This window comes from Hipposideros armiger, unplaced genomic scaffold, assembly GCF_001890085.2.
Source record: "Hipposideros armiger isolate ML-2016 unplaced genomic scaffold, ASM189008v1 scaffold_95, whole genome shotgun sequence".
NCBI classification, from domain to species: Eukaryota; Metazoa; Chordata; class Mammalia; order Chiroptera; family Hipposideridae; genus Hipposideros; species Hipposideros armiger.
In genome coordinates this window covers 2,201,378-2,215,609 of record NW_017731445.1, presented here as the reverse complement: position 1 = coordinate 2,215,609, position 14,232 = coordinate 2,201,378, and the positions used below count along the sequence as shown (strand labels likewise).

Genomic DNA, 14,232 nt, shown 5'->3' with positions numbered 1-14,232 from the left:
GCAGGCGCTCATGGAGCCCTCTTGACTTCCCATTGTTGGGGCAGCGTATTTAAGAGGCACACGCTGTCAGGGTCCGTCTGGCTCCTGACCTTGCCTTTGCTCTGGTCCAAGAGGGTAGCATCAAGAGGAAAGTGTGGGCACTTGGTTAGTTGCTAGGGCCTTCCTTGTCTAACACCAGCCAGCCATTCTTGGGATGGGCCAGTAATCCATCAATACAAAGACCCTGCTTCTGATAATGTAACATCTGACATTCTGTATCTTGGACCCGTGGCTGATTATTTGACTCTGATCCTTGAATGAATGATTCTGACCTAACTTCCTGTCTTGTGGCTCTGAACCCAGACTGTATATTATATATACCCTAGTGTCTGTTATGGTTATCTATCTGCCAGGGGGTAAGGAAATAGGTAATAACTACTACAACCTAATGACAAGTATGCAAGTTTTTGACCTATTAATTCAGAACAGAATGCCAAGAGCACAGAAAATTAAACTCCACGTCCTCTGTATGGAGACTAAAGAGCCTTGATTGATAGACATGTGGAAGGGCCACAACTTAGCTTCTTGAGAAACCTCAACATCAGCCGTAAAATCAAGTATAACCTAATGATTCTGTCCTGCTATTGAACGTCCATGGCCAGGTCCTGGAGTACCACCTCCCAGCACTCACTCACAGTGCCACAGGTCCTCATCACTACCTGGGGTAAAAAGTGTGATCTGCTGAACACTGAAGTCAGGGTCCTGAGGACCAAAATGCAAAACTCAGTTCTATGGTAACTGTATTCTCTAGGCAAGTTACTGCGCCTGCTTTTTCAGTTTGTTTACAAAATTGGAATACCAGCCCCTCACACCTAAAAGCACTGCTGTGAGGAGTCCATAAGGTAAGGAATCACTCTGTCAATTAGCCAGTAAATAGCTACTGAGGGCATCCTAGGTGCCAGGCACTATTCTAGGATCGGGGCATATAGCTGTGAGCAAGCCTGATATTTTTTTTATTTTTAAGCCCTTATATTTTAGTGGAGGTAGATGGACAAAAACATAAAATAAAAAAGAGCAAATAAATGAGCAGGACAAGGAGAGACAAGCAGTAATGCTCCATGGGAGTAGGAGGCTCTGATTTTAGGTAGGGTGGTCAAAGCTCAGAATGAAGGACAGGACTGAGATATGCACTTATCAGAGGGAACGAACAGCCCTACACCCAGAACCTACAGCAAGTGCAGAAGCCCTAAGGCGGGAACACGTTTAGTGTGTTGGGGCCCTGGGCTAGAGTGACAGCAGGAGCTAGGGAGAAGTCAGTAAAACCAAGATACAGCTTTTAGGTGGAGCCACTAGGATTTGCCAATAGATTAGATGTAGATATGAGCTAGAGCATATGGTAGATAGCGTTACTCGGTGCATGTTGATTTGGGGGTACCACAGAGGCATCCTCCTCAAGAACACAGGTCTAAAAGAGGAAGATTATGCCTGGGCATAAACTCTAAAATTAGGAAATAATGCCTCATAACCCAGAACTGCAGTGTCATCTTACCAAGGCAGCCCAGGACTACCACCAGCAAGATGAGACCAGACCTCAAACGTTTTAATAGAGCTAAAGAAGGCATTTGTCAGCCAAATGGGAGCTTCTCTGATGTGAAAATATACTTAAAAAGAGAATTATGGAGGCAGAAGCTGACTGTACCTTTCGAAATACAATCCGGGTACGCGGAGCCCTTTGCCAAGCAATATCGATTATGATGGTCCCTTGGCAAGGCTGTTTCTATCGTAGGGACTGATACAGGGAATTGCAGCTCACTGACTGAGTTTCCTGGACTTTGGGCAAGATCAGCTTCCTTGTGGAGATGGATGCTGATTGCATGGTAAGTACAAGTATGGCAGGCAGGAAAAAGGGAAACTGGCTATTGCACTCACAGGAGTCCAGAAAATGGTTATTAACAGGAGAGAAGGCACTAAGACAAAGGGCACACAAATCAGGGAATCACTGTTCCTTGGCTCAGGTGAACGAATTGTGGTCAGACATAAGTCCTTTCTGGTATGGAACTCCCTATCTGTGTTACCACCTTTAAATTAAAGGGCAGGAGGACTTGTCATGCACAGACATGCTTCAGTAAGAAAGTGCTGTGATGAATTTTTCAAACCTTGGTGCTAGGTAGTGATGGATGGTTTTCAATGACTAAAATATCAACACTAAATTTTGTTAGCTCTTGCATAATTCAGTTTAAAAGAAAATTGTTCTTTGAAAATTGTATCCTATTGACTAATCCTATAAAATACTTATTGTTTGTCAATGCACAAGATTTATCAGGTTTTCCGGAAAACACAACATTCAATATAAATGGATATTTTGCATGACTGATTGCAACCTACAGACACATCAATATTTTAAGTACATTGACAAAAACAGTTCTAAAGTAGAGTACACTGTTCCCTCTTACACAGACAGCACTGAAGCTACTTCATCCTGACTAATATTCTTAATGAATCAGACTCATTCCTGGGAACGTTAGTAATCATGATGCCCTCAGGAACCACTGACTTCCACAGAGGGATATGTCCCTGAACTAAATGGTCCCTCTTGAAAATAAAACGCTATAATAGTTTTCCTTTGATCTTTCCCTAACAAGGGGCTATTTTCTCTTTTGGCTGTTGTGGGTATATCTGACTTTAGCAGGATGCTATAGACTGAATTTTGTCCCCCTAAAATTCAAATGTTGAAACTCTAATCCCAAAAGTGATGGTATTTGGAGATGGGGCTTTTGGGAGGTGATTAGGTTCACAGGAGGTCTTGAGGTTGGGACCCTCATGATGGCATTAGTGCCCTTATAAGAAAAGACACTACCAGAGCTCTTCTCTCTCTCTCTCTCCTCACATTCACGCACAAAGGAAAGGCCACGTGACAAGGTGTCTGGCTGTAAGCCAGGAAGAAGGCTCTTACCAGGAGCTGAATGGGCAAGCACCTTGGTCTTGGACTTCCCAGCCTCCAGAGAAATACATATCTGTTGTTTAAGTGCCCAGGCTACAGTATTTTGTTAGGGCAGCCCAACTAACTATGACATAAGATTACCATGTTTCCATTTCGGATTCACTGCCTCTCATCTGCTGTGAACTGCTTGACCAAATTTAGTTTAAAATAAAAGCTTAAATGGGATCCACAGGTGCTATTTCATTTATTTTGACTGTTTGGATGTCTTCAAATTCTAAGTCAAATTTTGGCACTGAGAAGTTCAGCGTTTACATATGTTTTCTAGGCTCCTAATAGCTGAAAACTGGTTAATAAAATTACAACTATAGACCATAATTTGTTGGGTTTTCTTGTTGCTTTTTAAGGAAAGGGGGGAAAATGTTTGACTGTCTCTCCCATCTGAGTTAATAGAATTCTTAAAGTTCTTAAATTCAAATAGACAAGAGTTCTCTTTGAGAAATCATGATAATATTCCTTCTGACTTTTAGCATTTTTGGTGTGAATAGTTGAAAGATTTGGCAAGGGTGGTGACAAGGTGGAGGAACGAACAGAAAAATGTGTATGCTAGAATTTATTTTGTCTTCAGAGATATAGTTAAGACATTTGGAATTTTGGGAGCATTGCGGGCAAGGGAGGATTGTTACTAATGAAACCCCTGGAATAATAAGAGTAATTAGCATGCACTTCATGTCAAATATATTATTACTGTCATTGGGTGAGAAGATACGCAGAAATTGCAGAGGACTATTATTCTCCGAGTAAATAATGTGACTTCTGACCAGTCTCAGTACTTGTTCTGGGTAGGGAAAGCTAGAAGCTTGCAGGAGGACCCCCTAAGCTGTTTCTTCAATGGTTTTTAGCAGATGGCTTAAAAATGAGTAGCTAGGATGCTGACCAGAATGGGGTTAAGGAATTCCTGATGAGGAGCCTGCCTAGGGGATAAAACTTTAAGATTGCCAATTGCTAATAGGGCCCCAAAGAGCGGCGGGGGGGGGGAATGTATTCTGTAAATGACGACTTGTTTGTTCATGTACATTTTATGCCATGTGTACATTATGAGCACTCCAGGATGTAAGAGAGGAAAGGAAATGGAGCTTAGTTATAAAGCAAATAAAGAGATCATTTACTTATTTCAACTTCCACCTCTGGAGCAAAGCCAAGCAGGTCATGTGGTTAATATGTGAAATGAGTACAAATATTCTACAGGCCGGGGGCCAGAATTTTAGGAGTGGAAATTGAAAAATGAAAAATGAAAAAAAGCAAGAAAGAAAATGATGTGATTCTTCCTTGTCTGTGTTATAAGCATAACATCCTAATGTGAAAGTCCTGTTAGGTGTCTATTCTCTCCCCCAGCAAATTTTATAACCTGGCCAAGCATAGGAGCTGAGATATAGTGGGGCAGCTAACAAACATTTATGCAAGAAATAGCTACATTTGTAAGACAGCTAACTAAGCACTTTCACCTAAATTATTACAACAGCCTCCTAAGAGATTGCGTTATTCTTCCTAATTTACAGATGAGAAAGGCAAAACTCAAGAAGTTAAATTAAAAAGTACAAATGGCCTATTATAAAAAGAGTCACAGGGATGTAAAGTACAGCATATATAGACTTATGGGGGTGATCACTTTGTAAGCTATATAAGTGTCTAACCACTATGCTGTACACCTGCAACTCATATAATATTGTATGTCAACTGTAATTGGAAAATAAATTAATTTTAAAAAGAAGTTAAATTCTTCATCCAAGATCAAACAACCCAAAAGGAACAAAGAGGGGGCTCTAACTCAGATCGGACTCCAAATTCAATGTTCTTCCCACTGACTGTAAACAGACGATATGCATCAAATAGAGAGGCATGCTGAACCCCAGCACTGGGCTTGAACACAGCCTGGCAACACAATAAAAATTAGCTACAGAATAACAATCCATATCCAAGCAACTGGTTTCACACCATACCTTCTATTTCCTAACCTATTTCAGATTCCTCAGTCCACCCAAAAGTATAATGGTGTCCTGGCTTAGAAAGAGCATCTCATCATCCACCCATCATGAGCCCTATTCACAGGAAAAAATATTTGCTTAAGAGCTTCTAGATTATCATTCATTGCTCAGCTTTCAATTAGTTGTGTGTTGGTAGCATCTGAAATGACAGAGCTTGTTTGCAGGGAATGACAGAGTGATTTCTAGTGAAGCTCAAGTATATGGACCAGCAAGAACAAATGCATAAAGTGAGATTGAAAACACCATCACATCAAACAGTTTTAATTGTTTTTCAAAGTTTAAAGAATTTTTTGAAAGCATGCACAAGAATCACCAAGTTACTCATATAAACCATTAGGTTGGGTGAAAAATAATTTCAAAAGCTACTTTTACTTAGAGATTTTGAACAAGTTTGTTTTTCCAGAAGTTTCTTATTGGAACTCTTGGATCCGATCTTCCACCTGGAACGTTTTCTATTCTATTCTACTGCACAGTATGAGTTACCTCACCTCCACCTAAAGACTATGAGAATTCCAGAGGTTTCTCCTTTTTTTTGAGTTGCCTTGGCCTTCTCCTGTAAATCATTAAGGCTGGCTCTTAATGTGTGGTCATCTGTCATTTCTTCATATGCAGATTTCTTTTTATTCCTTGTCAAGATTATACCTTCCCTAAGGACAATAACTGCATATTATATACTTTATACTATAACAAAACCTTATAGACCAATTAAGTAACTGCACTAGGTATTTAAAACAGTGGAAATTATGACATGGTGGGAATTTGGAGGGAACTGATTACAAATTGACAGAAGGGTTGAGAAGCTGCAAAGAGTAAGACAACCCACAAGTTAGCAACAATAGGATGTCCCTACCGTCCTCAGGAATAGTGGAGGCCATGGGAAGAGCTGTATCACAGCCTAGAAGCCAGGGCCTTCCGGTAAGAGCTGGAACCATGGAGGAGATGCAGATACTGTCAGAGACATCAAAGGAAGCAAAAAGAGAGGTGAGAATACACTGACTCCTCTTCCCTATTCTTAACCTCCAATTTCATATATTAACCAATGCCAATAACCACCAAAAAAGTGCCTCCTTTTGGTCACATCTACTTGGAATCCAAAGAGTGAAAGAGCCTGAATATATGATACAAATCAGAGAAGAAACGAAGCAAGGGATGAATGTGAGAGTAAACAAGTAGTTTACAGAAACAGTGATCAATAAATTCTTACTGACAGATGCAGAGATCAATTAATCTACATGCAATCATTGAATATTACCGTTCAACTTTCCCTTTTAAAATGATTAGTATAAAAGACTACAGAATGAGATATTGTTTAAGAGCTATGTAGAGTAAGATATGTAGACCAGGAGATTTGGATCAATCCTACTGAGGATAACTAAGGCATACACACACACACACACACACACACACACACACACACACACACACATGCACACACATCATTTACATATACTACATATACACATTCTGCTTGACACCTTGGAGAGCTAACAGGATAGTAAAGGTCCAATGTTTGGGTTTTTCCTCAAGGGGAATTTACCAGTTCAGGGGGAGGCAGCCAAAATGCTAAGCAGCACTTTTGGCAGTCTCATGGGGATAGAGTCACAAATGTTGTGGGCTTGGTAAGAGAGCCTAGGTCACCCTAACAGAGTGAACTGGAAGGAGACTTGCTCTTGTATTAACTTCAGTACAGCTTTGAATTCATCTTCATCCCTGAATTGGATTAAGGTGATTCCAGATGCAAGAACTGTTGGGCATGTAAGTAAAAGTTTTCTGCCCTGCAGAAAGAAATTATCCTAGACATCAACTTATTTCTACAAATGATTTTTCAATATGATTTCTGAAACACAATAAAATAATAGCAAGAAGACAAGAATAAGAAACAGCAGAACCAACAGAAAATGGAAATAGAGCCACAGTGGACCCAGATCCTGGATTTATCGGGTATGAACGTTAAAATAACTATGGTTGCTAAATGTTGACAACTGTTGAAACTGGATGATGGGTTCTTGTGAGTTCATATACTTTTCCTTCTACTTTAATATATATTGGGAATTTTTCATAATAAAAAAGAAAGTCTATGAACCAATCCACACAGAATCGTAGTTGGCTCTTTTGTTACCACCTTGTCAGAAATACACTGACTATCACTGCCTAGAAAAACACTACTTTATCTTTGTGATGTGCCTCAAATTTGGTATGTCATAAATAGAAACAAAATGCAGAAAACACTAAAATAAAACTATGCTTACTCTTTCTAGGAAATAAAAGAACCAATTGTGAATTCAGCACAGAATAGAAATTATTTTTAAAGGATATGTCAGACTGAAAAATAACTAGCAATTCTAGAATTGAAAAATATAGTAACCAAATTAAGAACTCAATGGGTAAGTTGAGAACAATTGATACACAACTGAAGAAAGACTTGATGAACCAGAACTAGTAGACAAGAAAAAAAACAACTCAGATTGAAGCATAAAGAGATAGAATATCTATAATAAATTATTTAGGCTATCAAAATTATAGGAATGGAAATGGATTGATGCCATTCATTCTAGCCATGGTAAGGCTGCCTCCTTGTTGCTTGTCACACTCCCTAGGGTTGCCATAAAAACATGAAGAGAAACTAATTGCACATAGTAAGAGTTTTAGTTGATGAGTACCTGAGCATTATGGCAATTTCCACTTTCAGAAGCATCCCAGCTGACGCTGTTATAGAGTATCATAACTGAGAAGAGGGGTTCTAATTGGAGCAATTAATTAAAACCACACAATTAGCTTCCACAGCAGAGATTGTTTTTTAGTTCTTATCCTCATTGCTTGAGGCCTGTGAGAATTTTATGGAGTCTTAACCACACTGGGGGATGTGTGCGCTGAGCACGTACAGGGAGAGACCGGGAAAAGAGGGGTGGGGCTCACCCCTCACTCTCAGGCCCAACCAGGTGTTGGAGCCTGGCCAGTTGCCACCCTGGCAAGCTAAGAACAAAGCAAAAACCAGGGGCTGAAAGAGAACACAGGGTGGGTCTACATAAGAGACACCGAAACTGAGAGGTTTCATTCTCTTGCCAGGGCCTCTGTCTGTGATGAAGTCAGATGACTTTTGCTTGTCTGCCTACTTCCTGAGACTATGGAGAAGGCCCACAAATGGCTGTAGTGTTGGCAGGGAAGAATGCTGCCCCTTTGCAGTTGAGCATCACTGTTGCCCAGCCTGAGGTTGGGGGATTTCAGGGTTTGGCAGCTGATTTCTAGAATAAAGTCTGATTTTTTTTTTTGGTTCCACCTCTGAATGATAAGGAGGAGTCAGAACATCTCTAGGGTGACATGAAGACTCCAAAAGGGCCACCTTCTCCTCCACCTACATCATGATCTTACAGGGAACTGACCCAGCTCCTACCTGGAAACATGTAAAGAACATAACTACTGTATAAGAATGGGGTGCAGGGCCAACCACAGAAACCCCTTCTAAATATTTAATATCAAGGTGTCAGGGGCTGGCGAAGTGGCTCAATTGGTTAAGAGCTCGCTCAAGAGTGGGAGCTCTGAGCAACAGGGTTGCTGGTTCGGTTCCCAGCCTGAGCTGAGCTGCCTCTGAGCTGCCAACAGGTAGCAGGATGGCTCAGCTAAAAAAAAAAAAAAAAAAATCTGGCCACAAAGGAAGCTGAAAGTGATGAAGTGAATTAAAAGTAAAGATTCGTATTAGTAAGAATGTTCTCTGGAAAAGGTCACTACATGATCTCATGTGTCAGTCTGCAAAGGATCTGCCATCTCTGTCCCAATCAGATGGTGCTAGAATCATGGTGACAGGCTATGGGAAGAGGGTGTTCCAGTGAGCAAATATTAGGACTGAGGCTCCAAAGAAAGCTCTTTTTCATAGATGCTTTCGTGGTCCAGTACCTGTTACATCTGAAAAAGATGAACTTGGTGATTCTTGGTCACAAATAAACCAGGTTTTTGTTTCACCATATTAGTTCAAGCACATAATTATAAATGTATTAGTTTTTCATTATACTTCTACAGACTAAAGATGTCTGAATTGTGGTGTAAAATACTGATCAATTCTAGAAATTTCTATATATTTCATAGAAACAAATAGTGAACAGCTAGAAAACGATGCAAACTCTATCTAAAACTCCCTTTGCTAAAAATTTGAAATAGGTAAACCTGATAAAGGAAATGTACCTTCATTTTCCTACTTGATCAACACTTAGGTAATTTAGCAGCGACTGAACATTTGATATATTTCTCTTTGACCTCAAACATATTTGCGTTTTCTTAGCCATCCCCTAGTTGAATGCACATAAATCATATCTGCTGGTGTTCAGTAAGTATGTACATCACATAGCCGATCAAAAGTCTGTGATGCTTCAGTGATTAATGCAAAATGCCAAAATATTTTAATTGCTTTATATACCCAAGGCTTCAAGCTCACTCTAACAAAACCAATTAAGGCACCAGCATAACATTTGGCAGCACAGAATAAATAGATGTAACCTCAAATTACATTCATTACCAATTATTAAGGGCGAGGGAAATCGTGTCAAAATAGGAGCATAGATGGTACTCAGAGCAAGAGGTACTGCTATCCTGCCTTAGATCTCAGCCTCCCCACCCTATAAGGATTGTAAAAGACAGAAATCCACAAGAAACAATAGCAAACAATAGCAAGTAACTATCATTATGTGTGTTTGTGGGTCTAAAAATTAAAAGTGAAAGCTGGGAGAAGTTGGTATGAACAATCACTCCCCATTTTCTTTTTTTTTTCTATTTGAATCAAGGCTAAACAGCTTTAGGCTGAAGCAAACTGACTTACCAACACAGGCAGGGACAGAATGAGAAACAGACAACAAGAAGCAGTGACTTTCCCCAGATCTTAGCCCAATAAATGGCCCAAATCTGACCATTGCCCAAGGGAGAGGTGAATGAAAGGGGGATAAGAGGTAGGCTATGTCCCATTTAGGAATAGTCTTGGCCTTTATAATTCAGCTCTAATATGGAAGAAACAGAAAACAGCAAGCTGCAATCAATGGATAAATGTGATATTGACTAATATTTGGGTAAGCCAGGAATGTTTTCAGCTAACACTAACAGAAAGCCCATCTAATACTGACCCAACTAAAAGCATACTTTCCTACTGAAAGAAGTCTGGATGCAGACAATGGTTAGTGGAGGTTCTCCAGCTCAAAGATAGCAGAGTCCACGACTCTGCTATTGTCTTGGTTTTTCTCTCAGGATGGCTACCTCCTGCTTGTAAGATGGCTGCTGAAACCCAGGTATCACATCAGAATTCAACGCCGGAAGTAAGGAAATGGGGTTCCCGTATCACTGTACCTTTATTCAGAAAATAAAACTCTTCCCCAAAGCTGTCAGCAGAATTTTGTTTACATGCAATTGGACAAAATTGTGGTTTTTTGCCACTCTTAGCTGCAAGAGTATGAGAGAACGAGTATTTGGACTGCGGGAAAAGTTTTTCTCCTTCTTCTTGGGGAAGAGTAAGGGGTGGGGGCAGAGGCAAGATAGAAATAAGGAAATCAGAGCCTTTAGGGAGATGACAAATATCTGGCATCAGATTATGAGGAAAGGTCACTAGGAGTGAGAGGGGAAATATTTCCGTATTTCGCACACACAGGAAAATAGTTCACCAAAGAGGAAAATATTTCACATCAGCTTGTGCTAACATGGTGAGCATAAAGGATTTCCCTGGACCAATGCAACCAAAGAACATGTCTTCAGCTTCATCAAACATGACAAGCCAAACTATTTATAGTCTTCTTTAATATTTTTATCAGGCTATTTATTGTCTTCTTTAATATTTTTACGTAGCAAACAACAAATAAGGAAAAGACGTTACACTAAGATACAGAAAAACGCTCTTACATGGACGGTGCGTAGTCTAGTGTTGAAAATGCCCAAATAAATGAAATACTTAATAAATTTAATTTAAATTCAATAAAGACAATTTAAATTTAAATTTACTACTTCTAAAAGAGCCTCAGAGATACAAAGTTTAGAGGTGAAATGAGAAAAAGTAGAAGAGGTCCTGCAAAACTTTTCTAAAAACTAATATTAAGATGGTAATGGGGCTAGGGTGCAGAAACAGCCTTATTTTTTTCTAAATATGTGAAAGTCAACTTGGGGCAACATATTTTGGCCAGGATAATAATTTTACAGTATGTTTTTCAAGTTAAAGAGGCAAACCTATACCACTTAGATTCTAATGTGCTTTAACATCAAAAATATTTAAAATAGAATAGTTTTCATTTACTCAATTAGGAAAGTATTTCTGAACCCCTTCTATTCAACTAGACTCATTGAGGAGCTTTTAAACTTACAGATGACTTGGGCCCCCAAATCCCTCAAAATTCTGATTTAATTGGTTTGGGGTAGACCTCAGGCATAGACTTGTTTTGTTTGTTTGTGTAAAATTCCTGGATTGATTCCAAAGTGAAGCCAGGGTTGAGAAAAAAATGGATCAAAACAAATAAATAAAAAAACTCAATGACACTGAGGGTACAGTGAAGTCAGAGCACACATAAACACTAATGAGTGAAAATCAGTATTAATAGTATCTGTCTAAATGCAATTTGGCAATCTGTCAGATGCCTAAATAAATTGATTCCCTTTCTAAAAACACATCCTAAAGAAATGGGCAGAGAATCAAAGATTAGTATACTGAAATGTTCCCAGCAACACTAGTTATTATTGATAATATCCAATAATGAATACAATTAAATAGCCTGACACATTTGTGTTAAAACATTTTCCAAAAAACCTTCAAAAGTGAGAACCCACTAATGAGATGTATGTAAAGGTAGGATAAAAGCATATATAGTATGGTATGATCAAAATTATGTGAAAAATGCATACATACAAAAAAAGAAAGCACATTGAAGTATTAACCGCAAAGTATTACTGTCTTGTGGTGAGCTTACATTAGTAATATTCATTTATTTATGCTTTTCTGTATTTTTTTCAAATAATCTATGTGCACATGTTAATTTTACACTCAGAAAAAGAACTTTTTCCAAAGCCCTTGGTTGTAATATTTCTGGGACCTTCATTTGGCTGGAAAACTCTCCTCTGATTACTGCCATATTAAGTGAATATAGGAGTTTCTAGTTTGAAGAGAAAACACGGTTTTCATCATTAAATGACCAAATCTGTTGGAGAGGAAATACTCAAAATACTTTTTTCAAAAAGCTTCCATAGCTCCTTTATAAAATTAGCTCTTCTATTTTATGAAAAGTATAATTTAATCTTAAAAAATGTAATTTTAAAGAATACAACTATATATAGTCAGCATGTATAATGAGATTAGCCCAACTTTTTTATACCATTGTTGCCAAAGATATTAACCTCCTAGGAGAAATTTAACCAGAACTTTTTCTTAATAAGGTATATATATCACATAATGTATGATACAATACACAACATAGGAAAGCTGTGGATATTCATTTACAAAAAGGTGTTCCCCCAGATCTACTCTCTTTTTTTCATTCTTTCTTCTGTACAGTTCTCTATGTCCCCATAATCCTTTCCTCCCAAAAAAGAGGCTGTGCATTGCCCCTCTGGACTGTAATATTTACAATATTTACACTTGCACTATTTAGTTTTGCTTCATGGAAGCTCATGGCTGAGTCATGCTCGCTATAATTTGGTTTCCAACTTTGTACTCCCTAGGGAAACAACTGGCTTAAGGTCATGGTTATTGAGTTAATTGCTGTTTTGATGACTTGGGGTAATGACACATATGACCCCCTCATTTAAACCATGTCAGAAACTGTGCACAAGTTCTGTTGGGGATGGACAAGAGTCCAGTCTGAGTCATCATGCTGCAGAGAAAGATGGCTGCCACGCTCGCTGGGAAGGCAGGCAGAGAAACTGGCCGTGCTGCAGTGCTGTAAGGTGAGGACTCTCTGCTATTTGCTTATCAGCCATGGGTAAGGAAAAGGGCTCTTTCTCAATGGTTTGGGAGAGCCAGAATTAAGCTGCTGTTCAAATCATGAGGCTCGAATAAACTAGAGAGGAGTGTGTAGTTACCACTGGACACACAGAGGAATATTACAGTTTATATGGATTAGGTTCAGCTTAATCAGTGCTTTGAAGAAGCCAGGCTAAGAGCTGGAGTGATTAGAATGTCTATGTTTGTTAAGGGTAAAGACAATGTGTTGTAGATTGTATCCAGGCAGGCTCAGCAAAGGAGCTGAGTGTAAGTGGGCTCAGTGAAACACGCAATTGGTCTTTGAGTCCTTCTCTGCTCCACACCCTGGAGCCACTCCCCAGGACTCACCCCAGCCCAGTCCTGTCTTTACTTTCAAACAATTGTTAGTTAATTCCCAACTAACTCTAAATCAGCAAAGGATTAGGCGGTGCTAACTGGCAACACCTCAAGTGGTGACCCTCCTTGAGTATATTTACATTTTGGAAGGACAGGAGAGGGGAATGTGGATAAGTCCAGAAAAAAGAAGCTACTTGCTACCTTACAGGCCTAGCAGTTCTCCTCTCTCCAAACCCTCAAAAACAGCTTCTAGTAAGGGGGTCTACGGGAGCTCCATTTCTCTGTCATCATCTTGGGGGTGTGGGGCGGGGGCTGTGCTATAACTGAAGGAACCTTAGAGATCTCATTTAAATTTAAATGAAGAAATCACAACAGTATGTCTTCTCTGAAAAGTCACTGACCACTCATCTAAGCTTTATAGTTTACCCCACCCCCATCTCAACTCTGCCAGCACCTCAGAAATTCAGCAGGGAATTAGAGGCTTTGATCCTTGAAGTAATATTAATAATCATGTTATAATAACAATTATTGAACATTTATTATGTTCCAACCACTGTGTTGAAACTTAAAATGAACTTGGGTATATCATTGTTGATGTCATTGTCGTCGTCGTCATCATCATCAATTTCCAGATACAGAAACAACCTCAAGGTGGAAGATTTTGTCCCAGGTGACTTAACAAGAATGGGTGGAGCCAAGAGCAAACCCAGTCCTCCCATGACAAAGCTGTGATTTGAACCACTCAGTATAGAAGGTGGGGAGTGGGGAGGGCAAGCACAGAAGACAGAGGGAGAAGAGTCACTGTGAGTCAGGCACACCTGAGTGCTGATTCTATGCCCTCCCACTTTACCAAGCACCTTTCACACACTACCGCTGCTGACCACAACATCCTAAGAAAAGCTTCTTTCTTTTTTTTTTTTTAATATTTTTATTGGGGAATTGGGGGGATGGGAACAGCGCTGGGGAATTGGGGGAAGGGGAACAGACAAGTTGCTGTC

At 39.5% G+C, this 14,232-nt stretch overlaps 1 long non-coding RNA gene across 1 annotated transcript in view; it reads right to left on the bottom strand.

The window, feature by feature from the left end:
* The window catches only part of LOC109384500 (uncharacterized), a 74,399-nt gene that overhangs the window by 58,453 nt on the left and 1,714 nt on the right, over window positions 1-14,232 (bottom strand). The gene's annotated exons all lie outside the window — the stretch shown is intronic.